This window comes from Pan paniscus, chromosome 18, assembly GCF_029289425.2.
Source record: "Pan paniscus chromosome 18, NHGRI_mPanPan1-v2.0_pri, whole genome shotgun sequence".
Classification (NCBI taxonomy): Eukaryota; Metazoa; Chordata; class Mammalia; order Primates; family Hominidae; genus Pan; species Pan paniscus.
The window spans coordinates 30,266,873-30,287,488 of NC_073267.2; the positions used below are offsets into that span (position 1 = coordinate 30,266,873).

General features: G+C 43.1%; 1 protein-coding gene across 2 annotated transcripts in view; it reads right to left on the minus strand.

The window, feature by feature from the left end:
* Positions 1–20,616, minus strand: part of LOC129394195 (serine/threonine-protein kinase SMG1-like) — a 36,417-nt gene that overhangs the window by 2,097 nt on the left and 13,704 nt on the right. The window contains exons 16-17 of one of the 2 annotated variants that reach the window (XM_063597410.1): positions 19,906–19,985; positions 5,015–5,478 (exon numbers count right to left, since the gene is read on the minus strand). The gene's annotated coding sequence lies outside the window, so the exon portion shown is untranslated. Of the gene's footprint in view, positions 1–5,014; positions 5,479–19,905; positions 19,986–20,616 lie in introns of those variants that run through there. The other variant, XM_055099690.2, reaches the window with a different exon arrangement.

A 20,616-nucleotide genomic window follows, 5' to 3' on the forward strand; every position in this document is an offset into this window, starting at 1 on the left:
CCCGTGAGGTAGCTGGAGGATCATTGTTCCTTCCTTCTCGGGCTCTGGGCAGATGCCAGGGCTGGAGTGACCCATGCCCTCAAGTTTCTTGCTTTGGTGGGCCACATTTTCCCTTGGCAAAGAGGGTAAAGGTCACAGGATGCCGGAGAGCTGTGACTTCTCTGTGCCCTGGGCCCAAACTATGAAGACCTGACACACTATGCTAAAAGTCCAAGGCTGGGTGCTCCCCAGAGCTTCTTGCCTCACCGCTTCTGCTGAGGGAGGAATGAATACTATGTTCTCCCAGAGCTTTGGGAGCTTGTAGCAAGCAGCCTCCCCAGCGCAAAATCTCTTGGAAACCTCTAACTGTGTCTGAAACATTAGTGCAAATGTTGCATCCTATTTCCCATATGTCCGCATGTTTTAGGAAAAAACCCTCAATTTCCTAAATATGCAAGAAAAATCGGTATTGTACGACAATGTGACTTTTTAAAAAACGTTATTTAAAAATCTTCCCCACCTCCTTTTCTGCCCTCCGAGACTGCCAAATACTTGTTGAACATATATTATTAAATGCCTACTACATGCCAGCCATGATTCATGGTCTTGGGGACACAGCAGAGAACGAACTGACAGGATTCCTCTCTTATGTAACTCCCATTCTTATATGATAATGATAAGGGTTAACATTAATTAAGCTGTCACTACGTGTTAGTCACGGTGCAGTCATTCCCACACATTATTACACTTAAACCTGCTAGCAAGCTTGCAAGGTAGTTAGTTGTTTTTCCTTTAAAAACTGAGTCTCGGAATGATGAAGCACTCTGTCCAATGTCACACAGCTAGTAAGTGTGGAGACTTTGCATCCAATCAATGCCCGTCTCATTCTAAAGGCCATGTTATGTGTTCTCCAGCCCATGGAGAATAATTTTAACACAGTCAATGAAATTTCTACACAACAATGTTCTTGTCTCAAGTCCAAGAATGCCTCCTACACCTCCTATAATACTGGCTTTCTGGTGAGTAAAGATGCCATTCTCATGTGTAATCAGGTGGCAAATGGAGATATGACCAAAGTAACCATCTGCCTACACTCATAACCCTGTACACACTCTTCCTGTGTTGATTCAATTCAAGTACCCCTTTTGATCACTTAGCAAATCTGACCTTTAAAAGGGTTAAGGTTTTTATATCCATGTAAGTTTCTGTATTGCTTTGGAAGTCTCTGGTTAAATTAATACTCTTTTAATAGTGACCTGTGATTCTGTTTTGATCAAGTGTTTTCAAACTTGACGTCTTTAATGGGTTTCTCCAGTGTCAAAATCCTAAATCAAGTCTTTTTGGCTTAAAACTAACTTTGGGATTTTTTCAGGTGCATCCCTTGGGGAGTCCAAAGAATGTATCTCTCATCTTGTAGAGGTATTAAGTGATTCGATTTATTTGGTAGATTAAATGGGCAGGCATTGTCAAATGTGGCGATACTGCATGGGAGGGCACTGTCAAGTGAGATGACATTAGATCTCATCTCAGTTATATTTATGGGTATGTTGTTGATATACGTGTTCCAAAAATTGCATACATTTATACAAATTTAATATGATTTGTAATTTTGATAGTTATGCTAAATATTTGCTAAAGTTATATTTGTACAAACATGTCATGAATGGCTGGGCACCGTCACTCATGCCTGTAATCCCAGCACTTTGGGAGACAAAGGCATGTGGATCACCTGAGGTCGGGAGTTCCAGACCAGCCTAATAGAGTGAAACCCTGTCTCCACTAAAAATACAAAAATTAGCCATGCCTGGTGGCACATGCCTGTAGTCTCAGCTACTCGGGAGGCTGAGACAGGAGAATTGCTTGAACTCAGGAGGCGGAGGTTGCAGTGAGCCAAGATCATGCCACTGCACTCCCGCCTGGGTGACAGAGGTAGAATCTATCTTAAAAAAAAAAAAAAGTTATTAATTATTTCTGAAGATTGTATGAAATTTATAAAAGTCTGGTGGCCCTGATATGATGCTGTCAGTCATGATTCTGATTACTGTCTTAAAATGCTGCACATAAGTAATTAAATTTCCTTGTGAACTGGGAAGTTTCATCAGACTTTTATCATAACTATTGTTTCCATCATCCACAGTTACTGTTTTGAATTCTTCTCTAAAAATATTTGTAATTGGCAATAGTCCAAATTTTCTTTTGTTTTCTTTCCTGTTTTTGAGACACAGTCTGGCTCTGTCGCCTAAGCTGGAGTGCAGTGGTGGGATCTCGGCTCACTGCAAACTCCGCCTCCCGGGTTCACGCCATTCTCCTGCCTCAGCCTCCCAAGTAGCTGGGACTACAGGTGCCTGCCACCACGTCCAGCTAATTTTTTGTATTTTTAGTAGAGACAGGGTTTCACTGTGTTAGCCAGGATGGTCTCAATCTCCTGATCTCGTGATCTCCATGCCTCGGCCTCCCAAAGTGCTGGGATTACAGGTGTGAGCCACCGTGCTCAGCCTAATTTTTGCATTTTTAGTAGAGAGGAGGTTTCACCATGTTGGCCAGGGTGGTCTCGATCTCCTGACCTTGTAATCCGCCTGCCTTGGCCTCCCAAAGTGCTGGGATTACAGGCGTGAGCCACTGCAACTGACTTTTTTTCTTTTCCTTTTTTTTTTTTTTTGAGACAGAGACTCACTCTGTCACCCAGGCTGGAGTGCAGTGGCATGATTTTGGCTCGCTGCAACCTCCACCTCCTGAGTTCAAACAATTATCCTGCCTCATCCTTCGGAGTACCTGGGATTACAGGTGCGTGCCACCGTGCCCGGCTCATTTTTGTATTCTTAGTAGAGACGGCATTTCGCCATGTTGGCCAGGCTGGTCTCAAACTCCTGGCCTCAACTGATCCACTCTCATTGGCCTTCCAAGGTGCTGGGATTATAGGCGTGAGCCACCACAACTGGCTCAGTAAATACATTTTTTATTATCAAAAAAGAGTAGTGTATGGTTGGCGTATTCTGTGTAGAATGTATTTTATTGATGTCTCCTATTTTTATAATTTCTGAGTTAAGTACTTTTTAATTAATGCTTTTTAGTTTTGGGCAGATTCAGTTGACTAAAGCACCTCATTTCTCAGATACATGAAATAAAATATTTGGCTTCTTTTCCAATTTCACACTGATGTTATTTTGTGAAAATCAGTGCTTTAAGATAAATCTTTATACGTTAAGGTAAACATGAGAAACTTGATCTAATATTTAATATTTATTCAGTTCTACACTTTACTAACTTCTACACCAGCAGATTTAGACATTACGTAACCATCTCAAGAAGTTTCACTTGGATGTAATGCTTCACGCTTGTAATCCCAGCACTTTAGGAGGCTGAGGTGGGAGGACTGCTTAAGGCAAGGAGTCTGAGACCAGCCTGGGCAATACAGCAAGATCCCATCTCTATTTTAAAGAAAAGTTTCACTTTGGGAGGCCAAGGCGGGTGGATCACAAGGTCAGGAGATCGAGACCATCCTGGCTAACATAGTAAAACCCCATCTCTACTAAAAATATAAAAAATTAGCCGGGCGTGGCGGTGGGCGCCTGTAGTCCCAGCTACTCAGGAGGCTGAGGCAGAAGAATGGCGTGAACCCGGGAGGCAGAGCTTGCAGTGAGCTGAGATTGCGCCACTGCACTCCAGCCTGGGCGACAGAGTGACACTCCATCTCAGAAAAAAAAAAAAAAAAAGTTTCGGCAAATTCCATCTAAGAATTCCACCAGAGTTCTGTTGTCTCCAATGTCATCTTCCACAGATTTCAAGTTGTGAAGCCCTGAACTGTTAATTTATCTTGAGAATGTATATTTAAGCTTAATTTAAGACTATATACCTAAAAATTGAGCATATAATTTCTATAATTTGTTTCTGTAAGTTTCTGTAAGTCATAAGTATGTGGTTTCCAAGTGTATAATTTATCTGAATGTAATAGGCATTAATATATTTTACATTACTGGGACCATAGTACAGAAATTTCTAAATGGTTTGTAAAATAACTTGTTATTTGTGCTGTTGTAAAAGCAGTTAATACAATGGAAAAACTCGTAAGAAGAAGATACAGTTTAACATCAAAAAGTTCACCCAAGGTAATTATGAGTACTACCTGGCAAAACTTCACAGAAGCTGTGGTATCACTTTTATGATGGAAGAATAGTGTTTGCATTTTGTGTAAAAGTACTTGCGGCTGGGCGTGGTGGCTCACGTCCCAGTGCTTTGGGAGGCGAAGGCAGGTGGATCATCTGAGCCCAGGAGTTTGAGACCAGCCTAGGCAATGTGGCAAGAGCCTGTCTCTCCAAAACCTACAAAATTTAGCCAAGCATGGTGGTGTGAGCCTGTAGTCCCAGCTACTTGGGAGACTCACGCTGGAGGATCTCTCGAGCCCAGGAGGCAGAAGATGAATAAATAAATGGATGCAACTGAATGGGATGAGGTCTCTCTTGAAGGAGAGAGCAAAAGAGATTTAAATAGTAACAATTATAATAAGACTGGGCGCAGTGGCTCACGCTTGTAATCCCAGAACTTTGGGAGGCCAAGGCAGGCGGATCGGTTGAGGTCAGGAGTTCAAGACCAGCATGGCCAACACGGTGAAACCCTGTCTCTATTAAAAATACAAAATTAGCCGGACATGGTAGTGCGTGCCTGTGGTCTCGGCTACTCAGGTGGCTGAGACAGGAGAATCGCTTGAACCTGGTAGGCACAGGTTGTAGTGAGCCGATAAATATAAAAAGTATTAGAGTACTAACAGAGGAAAGTTTCCACTGATCACCTTTTAGCTTTAAATAATGCAGAAGCATTTGCCCAGTTTACTTGTAATTAAAAATCATGCATCATTCACAATTTATATCTTTTTTGTTTGTACAAAAATGAACACAAGTTATTCTCTTTTATCTGTATTGTCATTGGTTTGGTGAGAGGGAATTAGGCCACTTGAGAGTTTGTGTGTGTTTACAATTTTCTGGCCAGGCACGGTGGCTCATGCCTGTAATCCCAGCACTTTGGGAGGCCAAGGCGGGCGGATCACTTGAGCTCAGGAGTTCGAGACCAAATTGGGCAACATGGTGAAACCCTATCTCTACGAAAAATGCAAAAATTAGCTGAGTGCCGTGGCTTGCACCTGTCCTCCCAGCTACTTGGGGGGCTGAGGCAGTAGGATCGCTCAAGCCCAGGAGGTGGAGGTTGCAGTGAGCCGAGATCACGCCACTGCACACCAGGAAGGGCAACAGAGCAAGACTCTGTCTTAAAAAAAAAAAAGAAAGAAAGAAAAGAAAATTAACTTTGGTATTTCAGGTTGTATTTAAATGGAGACTTAACATGAACTATGTTCATAACAGTTGACCAAATTAAGTGTAGATCGTCTCTTTAATAAAGAGATCATCTGGAACTGCAATTTCTAACTCATACATCATTGCTACAAACCTTATTCGTTTACTGTTTCTCTTCCAAGGAGCATCAGTCATCCTTTAAAATTCATTTGAAGCTCTGAAAAGATATTTTTTGTTACATGGGCAATTTACTTTTAGTACAGTAAAATGTTATGTGAATTTCTACAGTATGTTTGCCAAAATGAATTATATCTAGAATACGCTTAACAATATATTCTGGAGGCAGCTTTCATTTGAAATTAGGTTCATCTTCTGAGAGTATGAAAAAGTTAATGGGTTTTTGTGCCTGAAGATTTTGATGTTGCATTTGGCTACATTTAATCCACTTTCACCCATAAGTTTTAGCATCTAAAAAAATTAAATCACTGCTAATGCAATTAAAATGCATTATGAAATGCATTTCTCTCCAGGCTGGAGTGCAGTGGCACAATCTAGGCTCACTGCAAGCTCCGCCTCCCTGGTTCACACCATTCTCCTGCCTCAGCCTCCCTAGTAGCTGGGATTACATGTGCCCGCCACCACGCCCGGCTTTTTTTTTTTTTTTTTTTTTAATGAGGCGGAGTCTCGCTCCGTTAACCAGGCTGGAGTGCAATGGCATGATCCTGGATCACTGCAACCTCTGCTTCCTGGGTTCAAGTGATTCTCCTGCCTTGCTGGGATGACAGACGTGCACCACAATGTCCGGTTAATTTTGTATTTTTAGTAGAGACATGGCTTCACCATACTGGCCAGGCTGGTCTTGAACTTCTGACCTCAGGTGATCCCACCTTGGCCTCCCAAAGTGCTGGGATTACAGGCATGAGCCACTGTGCCCAGCTTAAGATCTCTGTTTTAATGTTAATGCTGGTCAGTTGTGTCTGGATTCCAGAGGGAGGAAGGTAGAATGAGGCATGTTGACACCTCCCCTTCCCATCATGGCCTAAGCTGGTCTTTTCAGTTTACTTTGGAATGTCCTTGGTCAACAGGAAGGGTCCATTCAGTCGGATTGGGTGGCTTAGAATTTTATTTTTGGTTTACATCTCAACTATCACAGCAGCCGGGCGTGGTGGCTTCACAGCTGTAATCCCAGCACATTGGGAGGCTGAGGCAGGGGTATCACCTGAGGTCAGGAGTTCTAGACCAGCCTCACCAACATGGAGAAACCCCCCGTCTCTACTAAAAATACAAAATTACCCGGGCGTGGTGGCACATGCCTGTAATCCCAGCTACTCAGGAGGCTGAGGCAGGAGGATCGCTTGTACCTGGGAGGCGGAGGTTGTGGTGAGCTGAGATCGTGCCACTGCACTCCAGCCTGGGCAACAAGAGCGAAACTCTGTCTCAAATAAATAAATAAATAAATAAACTATCACAGCATAAAGTAGGAGGAATATTTCGTTACTGTCTAGTTAAACTGGTTAATGCAGAAAGGAAGTCTGGAAATTCCAGTTTTAAAGTAAAATTTTGGACATTGTAGGATTGATTATTTGGCATAGTTGTGATGTTTGTTCCCGCATTATGGTTTTGTTGGCAGGGCAGCCTTTAAGGACCTGTATATTTTCTTCTAGACTCTATATATTCCCTGTGAGTATTAGTTGTATGGTCAAACTGGCAAATTTTACCATAGGTATAAATAATAGAGAATGTGGAAGAATAGTGAATAGTGTCAGAGATAGTTAAAAGTCCATAAAGTAGTAGAGAAGGTAATAAGTAATACTGGCTTGGACTAAATATTTGTTGAATAAATGTTTTAAGAAACAGGCTACCTACAATTTGTGTTGAAGATATGAATGAATGAAGTTTCCACACCCTTATGTGGAGTCCTGATAAGTAAGCAACAATAAGGAAGGGTCCCCAGGTTGGGGAGAGCCCCAAGTAGAGAACAATAATGAACAATTATTGTATGAACAATTTGTTAGAGACAGCTAATCACAAACAACCTGCGGGCACAATGACCTCATTCCACACATAGCACCCTTCAGCAGGACCCTATAAAACTTTCCTCCAGCCCTTGCCTCTTTGCAGGTAGCCCCTTCTCTGCTGAGCTGCCCATTGCAACATATTTTCATAATTTCTCTAATAAATCTGCCCTTCTTTACCTACAACTATCTTGGTAAATGGCTTTACCACCTGCAAAACTGACCCCAGGTTGTTGCTACCCGATATGGTTTGGCTGCGTCCCCACCCAAATTTCATCTTGAATTGTAGTTCCCATAATCCCCATGTGTCGTGGGAGGGACCCGGTAGGAGGTAATCGAATCATGGGGGCAGGTTTTTCCCATACTGTTCTCGTGATAGTGAATACATCTCACTAAATCTGATGGTTTTATAAAGGGCAGTTTCCCTGCACGTGCTCTCTTGCCTACTGCCATGTAAGACATACCTTTTTGCTCCTTCTTTGCCTTCCACCATGATTCTGCGGCCTCTCCAGCCTTGTGGAACTGTGAGTACATTAAACCTCTTTTTCTTTATAAATTACCCAGTTTCGAGTATTTCTTCATAGCAGTATGAAAAGTAACTAATACACTACCCGAGACACCTTAGGAGATTTGTAATAGCTGTAATGCCAGGTCCACCATATTTTTAGCATAAAGCAAATGTTTATGCGTGATATGACTGCACAGGCTTTCTTTCAGCTGGAGCCATAGCAACTCAAGTAGTAACCCTATCTTAGTCTGATTAAAAGTAAATATTAGTCTGGGCATGGTGGGACATGCCTGTAATCCCAGTACTTTGGGAGGCTGAGACAGAAGGATTGCTTGAGCCCAGGAGTTTGAGACCAGCCTGGGCAACATGGAAAAACACCGTCTCTACAACAAATACAAAAATTAGCTGAGCGTCGTGGCACACACCTGTAGTCCCAGCACCTTGGGAGGGTGAGGCAGGAGGATCTCTTGAACCCAGGAGGTGGAAGCCGCAGTGGGCAGAGATCATGTCAGAGGTGTGTGAACCAGAGCAACTCCATCTTAAATAGGAGCCGGGAAAAATGAGGCTGAAACTACTGGGCTGCATTCCCTGATGGTTAAGGCATTCTAAGTCACAGGATGACACAGAAGGTCAGCACAAAATACCAGTCATAAAGACCTTGCTGATAAAACAGGTTGCAGTGAAGGAGCTGGCCAAAACCCACCAAAACCAAAATAGAGACAAGACTGACCTCCCATCATCCTCCCTGCTACACTCCTACCAGCACCATGACAGTTTACAAATGCCACGGCAACATCAAGAAGTTACCCTATATGGTCTAAAAAGAGGAGGCATGAAAAATCCACTCCTTGTTTAGCATATCATCAAGAAATAACCATAAAAATGGGCAACCAGCAGCCCTCACGGCTGCTCCGTCTATGGGGTAGCCATTCTTTTATTCCTTTACTTTCTCTCTTTTTTTTTGAGATGGAGTCTCCCTCTGTCACCCAGGCTGGAGTGCAGTGGCACGATCTCGGCTTACTGCAAGCTTTGCCTCCCGGGTTCATCCCATTCTCCTGCCTCAGCCTCCAGAGTAGGTGGGACTACAGGTGCCCGCCACCACACTTGGCTAATTTTTTTGTATTTTTAGTAGAGATGAGGTTTCACCGTGTTAACCAGGATGGTCTTGATCTCCTGACCTCGTGATCCACCTGTCTCGGCCTCCCAAAGTGCTGGGATTACAGGAGTGAGCCACCGTGCCCCTCCTCCTTTACTTTCTTAATAAACTTGCTTTCACTTCACACTGTGGCATCACCCTGAATTCTTTCTTGCACAAGATCCAAGAACCCTCTCTTGGGGTCTAGATTGGGACCCCTTTCCTGTAACTATCATGCTACTGCACTCCAGCCTGGGCAACAGAGCAAGGCCCTGTCTCAAAAAAAAAAAAAAAAAAAAAAAAAGGAACATGACTTAATATATTCATTTTGGAGGGTAAGTCTCTCAAAATAGGCCTTTCACTGGAGGAAAATGGTAAAAATACTCCCTGGTAATTCAAGAATTGGAAACTCCTGAGATGCTGCTCATATTAGCTGAACACTTATCAATACTTCACTTTTTTCCATATATACTCAAGGAACAAGTGCTATTTAAAGTGTTTCACTCCACTGTGCTAGGTGCAAGACTATAAAGAGGTGTGAGGATCAACACTTTTATGAAACCAGTGTTATTCTGGATATAGTTTCAGATGCTAGTGCAAAGGAAGCTCTTGGTATACGGAAAAAGTATTCAACAATAAATTAGGCATGGTTGCTTCCATTTTCTGCCTCACATACTTTTTTTTTTCATGGTTAAAGTGATATAATGTCTATGATATTTTAGATTGGCAGTTGCAAACTAGTGGTCCTCAGTGTGCTTTTTATGACACCTACGAGGTTTGAAGACTTTGATTTCATATTAAAAATTTGGGTTTCAGGCTGGGTGTGGTGTTGCATGCCTGTAATCCCGGCACTTTGGGAGGCTGAGGCAGGAGAATCGCTTGAACCAGGGAGGTGGAGGTTGCAGTGAGCCAAGATCGCGCCACTGCACTCAAGCTTAGGCAATAGAGCAAGACTCCATCTCAAAAAATGAATAAATAAATAAATAAAATCTGGGTTTCAGGCCAGGTGTGGTGGTGCACTCAGCACATTGGGAGGCTGAGATGGGCAGACAGCTTGACCTCAGGAATTCCAGACTAGCCTGGGCAACGTGGCGAAACCCCATGTCTACAAATAATACAAAAAAATTAGCTGGGTGTAGTGGAGTGTGCCTGTAATCCCAGCAACGTGGGAGGCTGAAGTGATAGGATTGCTTGAGCCTGGGAGGTTGATGTTACAGTGAGCTGAGATCGCCCTCCTACACTCCAACCTGGGCAACAGAGCCAGACCTTGTCTTAAAAAAATTAAAAAAATAAATAAATAAATAAATAAATAAAATTCTGGGTTTCTGGCATTTCAAAAAAAAAAAAAAAGGAAAGGTCAGGGCACATGGCTGCTACAGTCCTCTATTAAGCAATGTGCCACAGCAGGGGTCCCTGACCCCTGGGCCATGGACATGTACTGGTCTGTGGCCTGTTAGGAACTGGGCCACAGAGCAGAAGGTGAATGGTGGGTAACAATTGAAGCTTCGTCTGTATTTCTGGCTGCTCCCCATTGCTTGCATTGCTGCCTGAGCTCTGCCTCCTGTCAGATCAGCAGCATCATTAGATTCTTACAGGAGCATGAACCCTGTTGTGAATTACACACACGAGGGATCCAGGTTGCATATTCCTTATGAGAATCTAATTCCTGATGATTTGTGGTGGAACAGTTTCATCCCAAGACCATTACCATCCTGCGCCCCATCCCTTGCTGCCTGTGGAAAAATTGTCTTCCACAAAGCCGGTCCCTGGTGCCAAAAATGTTGGGGACTGCTGTGCTTTAGAATCTGCCATGAATCTGCAGCCTCTATTATATAGCTCCCTATAGACTTTGCTTCCTACCGTCTTACGTTCTGCCTTATAGGCATTTGAGTTTGCAACCCTTGTTTTTGTTAGTATGCTACACTGGTGACATTGACCAAATTGACCACGCATTAATTATAAGCTTAGTTGGTGATGACCTCAACGGAATAACGTGACATAAGTATTGTGACAATACTTCTTGCATGTATCTGCAGGTGGAATTGTAAACCTGGTGGTCCGAGATGGTCTAATTCGATCTTCCTATGTATCTCCTTATATTAATAGTGGTAACATTTGTGGTGGTGATTCAGCATTTCAATGCCTCTTCTCATGGCAACAACAAACGTTTTCCTTCTGAATCAACATTAACCTAGATGTTACTGCGGATCAAAATTAGACTCTACATTTTCAACCACAGAATTACTGGGCAGTAAAAATTTTTCTTAATATTGATTGCCTACATAGGTTGTGTAATTAGCATATGTTTACAGTTCTATGATTTCTGTGTGGCTGCTACAGAGCTGGAGGGGGTAAAGCAACAGTGTTTTCTCAGTTGTGCGAGCAGCATTACATTATAATAAATAGGTAATATTAAACTGGGCTGATGAGAGTTGCAAAAGACTACTTTAATGTTCATATGGAACCAAAAAAGAGCCCGCATTGCCAAGACAATCCTAAGCCCAATGAACAAAGCTGGAGCCATCATGCTACCTGACTTCAAACTATACTACAAGGCTACAGTAACCAAAACAGCATGGTACGGGTACCAAAACAGACATATAGACCAATGGAACAGAACAGAGCCTTCAGAAATAATACCACACATCTACAACCATCTGATCTTTGACAAACCTGACAAAAACAAGAAATGCGGAAAGGATTCCCTATTTAATAAATAGTGCTGGGAAAACTGGCTAGCCCTATGTAGAAAGCTGAAACTGGATCCCCTCTTTACACCTTATAGAAAAATTAATTCAAGATGGATTAAAGACTTAAATGTTAGACCTAAAGCCGTAAAAACCCTAGAAGAAAACCTAGGCAATACCATTCAGGACATAGGGATGGGCAAGGACTTCATGTCTAAAACACCAAAAGCAATGGCAACAGAAGCCAAAACTGACAAATGGGATCTAATTAAACTAAAGAGCTTCTGCACAGCAAAAGAAACTAGGATCAGTGTGAACAGGCAACCTAGAGAATGGGAGAAAATTTTTGCCATCTACTTATCTGACAAAAGGCTAATATCCAGAATCTACAAAGAACACCAACAAATTTACAAGAAAAAAAAAAAAACCCCATCAAAAAGTGGGCAAAGGATATGAACAGACACTTCTCAAAAGAAGACATTTATGCAGCCAACAGACACATGAAAAAATGCTCATCATCACTGGCCATCAGAGAAATGCAAATCAAAACCGCAATGAGATATCATCTCACACCAGTTAGAATGGCGATCATTAAAAAGTCAGGAAACAACAGGTGCTGGAGAGGATGTGGAGAAATAGGAACACTTTTACACTGTTGGTGGGACTGTAAACTGGTTCAACCATTGTGGAAGACAGTGTGGCGATTCCTCAGGGATCTAGAACTAGAATATGATTTGACCCAGCCATCCCATTACTGGATACATACCCAAAGGATTATAAATCATGCTGCTATAAAGACACATGCACACATATGTTTATCGCGGCACTATTCACGATAGCGAAGACTTGGAACCAACACAAATGTCCATCAATGATAGACTGGATTAAGAAAATGTGGCACAGATACACCATGGAGTACTATGCAGCCATAAAAAAGGATGAGTTCATGTCCTTTGTAGAGACATGGATGAAGCTGGAAACGATCACTCTCAGCAAACTATCACAAGGACAAAAAACCAAACACTGCATGTTCTCACTCACAGATGGCAATTGAACAATGAGAACACTTGGACACAGGAAGGGGAACATCACACACTGGGGCCTCTTGTGTGGTGGGGGAGGGGGAAGGGATAGCAGTAGGAGATACACCTAATGTAAATGACCAGTTAATGGGTGCAGTACATCAACATGGCACATGTTTACATATGTAACAAACCTGCACATTGTGCACATGTACCCTATAACTTAAAGTATAATTTAAAAAAATAAGTAAATAAATAAATTAAAAAAGAAACAATTGCTGGCTTTGCAATTCTCTTTCCTCCAAAATCGCCAAGGCCTCAATTTACTCATTGCTGAAAAAGGACGACTCTGTATATTTTTAAATGAAGAGTGTTGTTTTTACCTAAATCAATCTGGCCTGGTATATGACAACATAAAAAAACTCAAGGATAGAGTCCAAAAACTTGCCAACCAAGCAAATAATTATGCTGAACCCCCTTGGGCACTCTCTTAATTGGATGTCCTGGGTCCTCCCAATTCTTAGTCCTTTAACACCTGTTTTTCTCCTTCTCTTATTCGGACCATGTGTCTTCTGTTTAGTTTCTCAATTCATACAAAACCATATGATTCTATATGACAATAATTCTATATGACCAATAATTCAATAATTCTATATCACCAATAATTCTATATGACAAATGCTCCTTCTAACAACCCCACAGTATCAGCCCTTACCCCAAAATCTTTCTTCAGTTGAATCTCTCCCACTGTAGGTTCCCATGCCGCCCCTAATCCCGCTCGAAGCAGCCCTGAGAAACATCGCCCATTATCTCTCCATATCACCCCCAAAAATTTTCGCCACCCCAACACTTTACCACTATTTTGTTTTGTTTTTCTTATTAACATAAGAAGACAGGAATGTCAGGCCTCTGAGTCCAAGCTAAGCCATCATATCCCAGTGACCTGCACGTATACATCCAGATGGCCTGAAGCAACTGAAGATCCACAGAAGTGAAAACAGCCTTAACTGAAGACATTCCACCATTGTCATTTGTTTCTGCCCCATCCTAACTGATCAATGTATTTTGTAATCTGCCCCACTCTTAAGAAGGTTCTTTATAACCTCCCCCACCCTTAAGAAGTTTCTTTGTAATTCTCCTCACCCTTGAGAATGTACTTTATGAGAGCCACCTCCTGCCCCCAAAACACTGCTCTTAACTCCACCGCCTATCCCCAAATCTATAAGAACCAGTGATAATCACACCACCCTTTGCTGACTCCTTTTTCGGACTCAGCCCGCCTGCACCCAGGTGAAATAAACAGCCATGTTGCTCACACAAAGCATGTTTGGTGGTCTCTTCACACAGACACGTGAGACAGGAGTTCGAGACCAGCCTGGCCAATCTGGTGAAACTCTGTCTCTACTAAAAATACAAAAATTAGCTGGGCATGGTGGCGGGCACCTGTAATCCCAGCTACTCGGGAAGCTGAGGCACAAAAATTGCTTGAACCCAGGAGGCAGAGTTTGCAGTGAGCCAAGATCACACTGTCAGGCCTCTGAGCCCAAGCCAAGCCATTGCATCCCCTGTGACTTGCACGTATACATCCAGATGGCCTGAAGTAACTGAAGATCCACACAAGAAGTAAAAATAGCCTTAACTGATGACATTCCACCATTGTGATTTGTTTCTGCCCCACCCTAACTGTTCAATGTACTTTGTAATCTCCCCCACCCTTAAAAAGGTACTTTGTAATCTCCCCAACACTTAAGAAGGTTCTTTGTAATTCTCCCCACCCTTGAGAATGTACTTTGTGAAATCCACCCCTGCCCGCAAAACATGGTTCTTCACCCCTTATCCCAAAACCTGTAAGAACAAATGATAATCTACCACCCTTTGCTGACTCTCTTTTCGGACTCAGCCCGCCTGCACCCAGGTGAAATAAACTGCCATGTTGCTCACACAAAGCCTGTTTGGTGGTCTCTTCACACGGACGCACATGAAACACACGACTGCACTTCAGGCTGGGTGACAGAGCTAGATTCCATCTCAAAAAAAATAAAAAGGAGTCACCTCCCCCGAGAGGCCTCTGGACCACCCCATCTGAGCAGGCCACTCTTCCTTCTCTATCTTACCATCTTGTTTCTGTCCCAGTACTTAGGGCTCGGGACCAGCCTGGACAACATAACGAGACCCAGTCTATACTAAAACTCAAGAAAATTAGCCAGACGTGGTTGCATGTGCCTGTAGTCCCAGCACTTTGGGAGGCCAAGGTGGGTGGATCACCTGAGGTCAGGAGGTCGAGACCAGTCTGGCCAACATGGTGAAGTCTCGTCCCTACTAAAAATACAAAAATTAGCCAGGCACGGTGGCACACACCTGTAGTCCCAGCTACTTGGGAGGCTGAGGCAGGAGAATGGATTGAACCCAGGAGGCAGAGGTTGCAGTGAGCCGAGATCGCACCATTGCACTCCAGCCTGGGCAACAGAACAAGACTCCATCAAAAAAAAGAAAAAAGAAAAGAAAAGAAAGAAGAAAAGAAAATTAGCCAGGTGTGGTTGCATGCACCTGTAGTCCCAGCACTTTGGGAGGCCAAGGCAGGAGGATCAATCAAGGCTAGGAGTTTGAGACTGCAGAAGGAAACCCTGTCTCTAAAAACAAGGTCCAGCTAAAATCAGGGTCCAGCTCCACCACAAGCGCAGCTCCAGGGGCTGTTGAGTTTTGCCTCTACCATTCCAAGTAGTCTCTGCTCCAGACCAAGTCCCACCATCTGGCAGTCATGTCAGTCCAACCACAGTCATATCAGGGCGCTTCCAGGTTCTTTCATTGAGTGCCCCTTGAGGAGGCTGGAGGAGAGGCCAATGACATTTGCACTTGAGACTCCAGAGTCTAGATTTATAACCACTATGTTACGGCTGCCAGTGTGGCTGCAAGGACACTTCTTTCATTCATTCATTTACAATAGATGTAGCAACTGCTGTGTGCCAGATGCCATTCTAGGTTCTAGGGAAACAAGGCAAAGCCCCTGTTTTCCAAGGCATCCACATTCTAGGAAAGACTGCTACCAGCCTGGCGTGGTGGCTCATGCCTGTAACCCCAGTACTTTGGGAGGCCGAGGTGGGCGGATCACTTGATGTCAGGAGTTCAAGACCAGCCAACATAGTGAAACCCCGTTTCTACTAAAAGTACAAAAATCAGCTGGGCATGGTGGCACGTGCCTGTAGTCCCAGCTACTCAGGAAGCTAAGGCAGGAGAATCGCTTGAACCTGGGAGGCAGAGGTTGTGGTGAGCCGAGATCATGCTACTGCACTCCAGCCTGGGCAACAGAGTGAGACTCCATCAAAAAATAATAATAATAATAAAATAAAGACTGCTACTAAACAATAAAATAACCAAACCAGATAGATGACTTCAGGTGGTGGTAAGAGCTTTGAAACAATAAGCAAGGTAACTAACTGGTCAGAGGAAGGGAGATGGGTGCATTCCCTCAGATAGACCGCCCCAGAGGTCTGCCTCTCTGACATGACATTTGAGCAGAGACCCAACAGGAAAAGGAAGAGACTGCTCTATGGCCAGGCACGGTGGCTCACACCTGTAATCCCAGCACTTTGGGAGGCCCAGGTGGGCGGATCACGAGGTCAGGAGATCGAGACCATCCTGGCTAAGACGGTGAAACCCTGTCTCTACTAAAAATACAAAAAAATTAGCCGGGCGTGGTGGCGGATGCCTGTAGCCCCAGCTACTCGGGAGGCTGAGGCAGGAGAATGGCATGAACCTGGGAGACGGAGCTTGCAGTGAGCCGAGATCGCGCCACTGCACTTCAGCCTGGGCGACAGAGTGAGACTCCATCTCAAAGAAAAAAAAAAAAAGAACCAAGAGGAGTCCAGGCGAAGAGAACAGCAGATGCAAAGGCCCTGTGGCAGAAACAATCTTGGTATACTGGAAGAATGGGAAGGAAGCCAGTGCAGCTGGAGCAGGATAGGTTAAGAGAGGATCAAGGTGATGAGGGCCTGGAAAGGGGGGCTGGGGTCGAATCACCAGATCCTGTTGGTTGCAATGGAAGAGCCTGGAGTTTATACTCAGAGCAGTGAGAAGCCACTGGAAAGTTGTTTTTTTTTTGTTTTTCTGTTTTTGAGACAGAGTCTAGCTCTGTCACCCAGGCAGACTGCAGTTGTGCAATCTCGGCTCACTGTAACCTCTGCCTCCCAGGTTCAAGCGATTCTCCTGCCTCAGGCTCCCCAGTAGCTGGGATTACAGGCACATGCCACCACACCCATCTAATTTTTTTTTTCTTTTTTTTTTTTTTGAGACAGAGTCTCTGTCACCCAGGCTGGAGTGCAGTGGCGCAATCTCAGCTCACTGCAACCTCCACCTCCCTGGTTCAAGCGATTCTCCTGCCTCAGCCTCCCGAGTAGCTGGGACTACAGGTGCATGCCACCATACCTGGTTAATTTTTTGTGTTTTTAGTAGAGACAGGATTTCACCATGTTAGCCAGGATGGTCTCGATTTCCTGACCTCGTGATCTGCCCACCATGGCCTCCCAAAGTGCTGGGATTACAGGCACGAGCCACCGTGCCTGCCAGCCACCGGGAAGTTTTATGTAAGCAGGGGAGTGATCTGTTTTATCATTTAGAAGGATACACACCTCTTCTTCTTTTTTGAGAGACAGGGTCTAGTTCTGTCACCCAGGCTGGAGCCCAGTGGCACAATCATAGCTTACTGTAACCTCAAACTCCTGGGCTCAAGTGATCCTCCTGCCTCAGCATCCCAAAGTGCTGGATTACAGGCATGAGTCACCATGCCTGGTCACACTTCTCATTCTTTAAACCAGACCTCATTTGTCCACCTCCCCCATCCCCCGCCCCACCCCACGGACTGTCCTATAATGCCCATACAACAGGTCACTGTTTAGAAAGTGCTACAAAGTTACACAGTCCCTTCTGAGCCTCCCACCAATGTTGGTGGGTACAAGGTCAAAAAAAAAAATCTCATCTATCTAAGGGGCATAGGAGACTTTTTAGTTAGAGGGCCCAATTATAGTCCTCCTGAAAAGATGCCAAAAGTCCCCTTAAACACTTAGCAAAGATTCAAGAAAGATGAATCTCACATTCTTTGTATGGGAAATGAGGAACTTGACATCTTCAATATAATGGATTCCACTAAAATAAGATGATGATCAATAGGAACCAACTAAAAAAATACTTGACTAGCTGTTATTGAAAGGCTGAAATTCAGCTGACATAGGCAGTATTAATATTGAGCTAGAAAATAATTTGCATTGAATTCAGCCCAACTTTTGTTTTCTGATTTGGGTCTCTTCTAAATTTTTTTTTTCTTCTGGACATTGGGAACAATCCAATTTGAAGGCCTCAATGCCCAAATCTACACTCTTGTTTTATTCTATGTCCTTGGTTTCTTTTTTTTTTTTTTTTGAGATGGAGTCTCATTCTGTCGCCCAGGCTGGAGTGCAGTGGCGTGATCTTGACTCGATGCAAGATCCGCCTCCCGGGTTCATGCCATTCTCCTGCTACAGCCTCCCGAGTAATTGGGACTACAGATGCCCGCCCCCACGCCCGGCTAATTTTTTTGTATTTTTAGTAGAGACGGGGTTTCTCCGTGTTATCCAGGATGGTCTCGATCTCCTGACCTCGTGATCCACCTGCCTCAGCATCTCAAAGTGCTGGGATTACAGGCATTAGCCACCGTGCCCGGCCCACACCTAGGTGATTTTTAAAGTTCTTCTAGTAGAGAAAGGGTCTCACTATGTCGGGTCACCGTGTTTGATGTCAGTTTTCCCTGCCAGAATCTACAATCTCCTTGATCACCATTATATCCCAACGTAGAGCTCAGTACCTGGTACAAAGCACATTTGATCAATATTTGCTGAATGAAGAAATAAAAATGAAGAGGCACTCCAGCCTGGGCAACACAGTGAGATGGTCTCAAAAAAACAAAAACAAAAACAAAAAACGACTGGAAAGGAGATGAGGGTACTTGTGAAGCCATATTATATGACATGCTCCGTGCTAGGACTTTTATATACCTTGTCTCATCTCTTCATCTCATACAATCCTTACAAGTATCTCAAAAGTGGGGAAATCCCCATATAACTGAAGACGAAGGCAGTTCAGAAGTTCACTGATTTGCCCTAAGGTTCCTCGATTTGCAAACGTCAGGCCAATGATCCAACCCCAGGTATGTTTGGCAGTGAAGGACCAGTTGAGTCATAGCTGCAAGTAACCACCCTGCAGTGGTCCCTATCTTGGCCGTTAGCTTACATTGACATTTAACACTCAAATTTACTCAGTAACACCAGGTATCATGTTTTCCACTAAAACTCCACAGCATTCTGGCAACTTTTCTATTTTAGTGCAATAAAGTAAATTCTTAGCATCCCTTTGACATATAAATATTTCTACAAATAGTAATTCTCTAGCCATTCATTTGGAGTATTTAAAACTCAACATTCATAGCACATTTTATGTGACAAAGAACTTATGTTCAGAACACAAAAATAAGTCTTACGTCTTCATTAAAAACGGGTGAAGAATTTGAACAAACATTTGCAAACTAAAATACAAATGAAATACACTCAACATCATTAATCATCAAGAAAATAAAATTATGAGATAATCACTAATAATCACTACATATGCACCACAGTGATTAAAATTTTTTTAAGTTAAGCCACGTGACCCAACAAGGTGCATTCACTCAAGAGAAACGCAAATATATGTCCACTCAAAGACTTGCACATGAATGTTTAGAGCAGGTTTATACTGAATAGCGCAATGTGAAAAAACCCCAAAATCTAGCAAAGGATGAAGGGAGAAATAAACTGTGGTATATACATACAATAGAACACTACTCAATAATAAAAAGGATTATATTCCTGATACATGCAATATGGGTGAACCTTAAAAATATCATGCTGAGCAAGAGAAGCCAAACACAAGAGAACATGTTGTTATGATTTCACGTACATGAAACTTTAGTAAAGACAAGCCTAATCCATCGTGACAGAAAGCAAATCAGTAACTGCTGACAGGGGCAAATGAGGAGATGATCCCAAGGGAACCTTCTGGGGTAAGACGCTGTTCTGTATCTCGATCGTATTGGTGGTCACACAAGCGAAGACATGTTAGAACTCATCAAACCATACACTTAGAATGTGTAATATAAACCTCAATAAAGCAAAATTTTAAAAAAAACCACCTTTAATTTTCTCTTACAAAAAAAAAAGGAAAACCACTTAACTTTAATTTTCTCCAACAACTGATTCTGGTACACAGTATACCTTAATGCCTGCATCCATGGCCTCACGTCATGCTGTTTACATGAACGTAAAGCTTCGCCGAAGAGTGGAATAAGACAGTCCTGCCAGAGAAAAACCAAAATTAGTCAACGTAAAACAGGCTGTTGATATGTTTGCAGATATATAGCAAGTCTTAAGTCCAAGACTGCAATATAGTTTGGCTACTTCAGATTGATTGCAGTAGTTTTATCTATTACACTATACCCTTACATCATTTATCTTCTACTCACAAGAGGCAAGCACACAGTAAGAGAAAGCCTTTTGTTTTGAAGGGAAATCTTCTTCAGAATATTAAGTCTCATTTATCAATATACTTAATAAAGCACATTACAAAAAAAAAGTCACAGCACATTTACTATAAAGCAGACTGCAGAAAAACATTACAACTAATGCTTTATTATGAAGTTCTCAAAGATCACCATTCATTCAGAAGCCCCCATCTCTGGTCGAACTTTACCCCATTTAGGATGAAGAGGAGAGATGTTTGTTTGCAGCAAATCTAAAATTTATGTAATCCGCCTAAAGGAACTGTCTTTACATACACCACCTCCCACCCCAAAAATAGAAGAAAAAACTGAGCAATTTGCCATCCTTGCGATTATCTCAGGTTCTTCCATCTGCCCCATGTACTTCCCAAATGAAAGACTGCCTGAAAACAGCATGTTAGATTTCTGGATTTACCAGCTTGCCCAA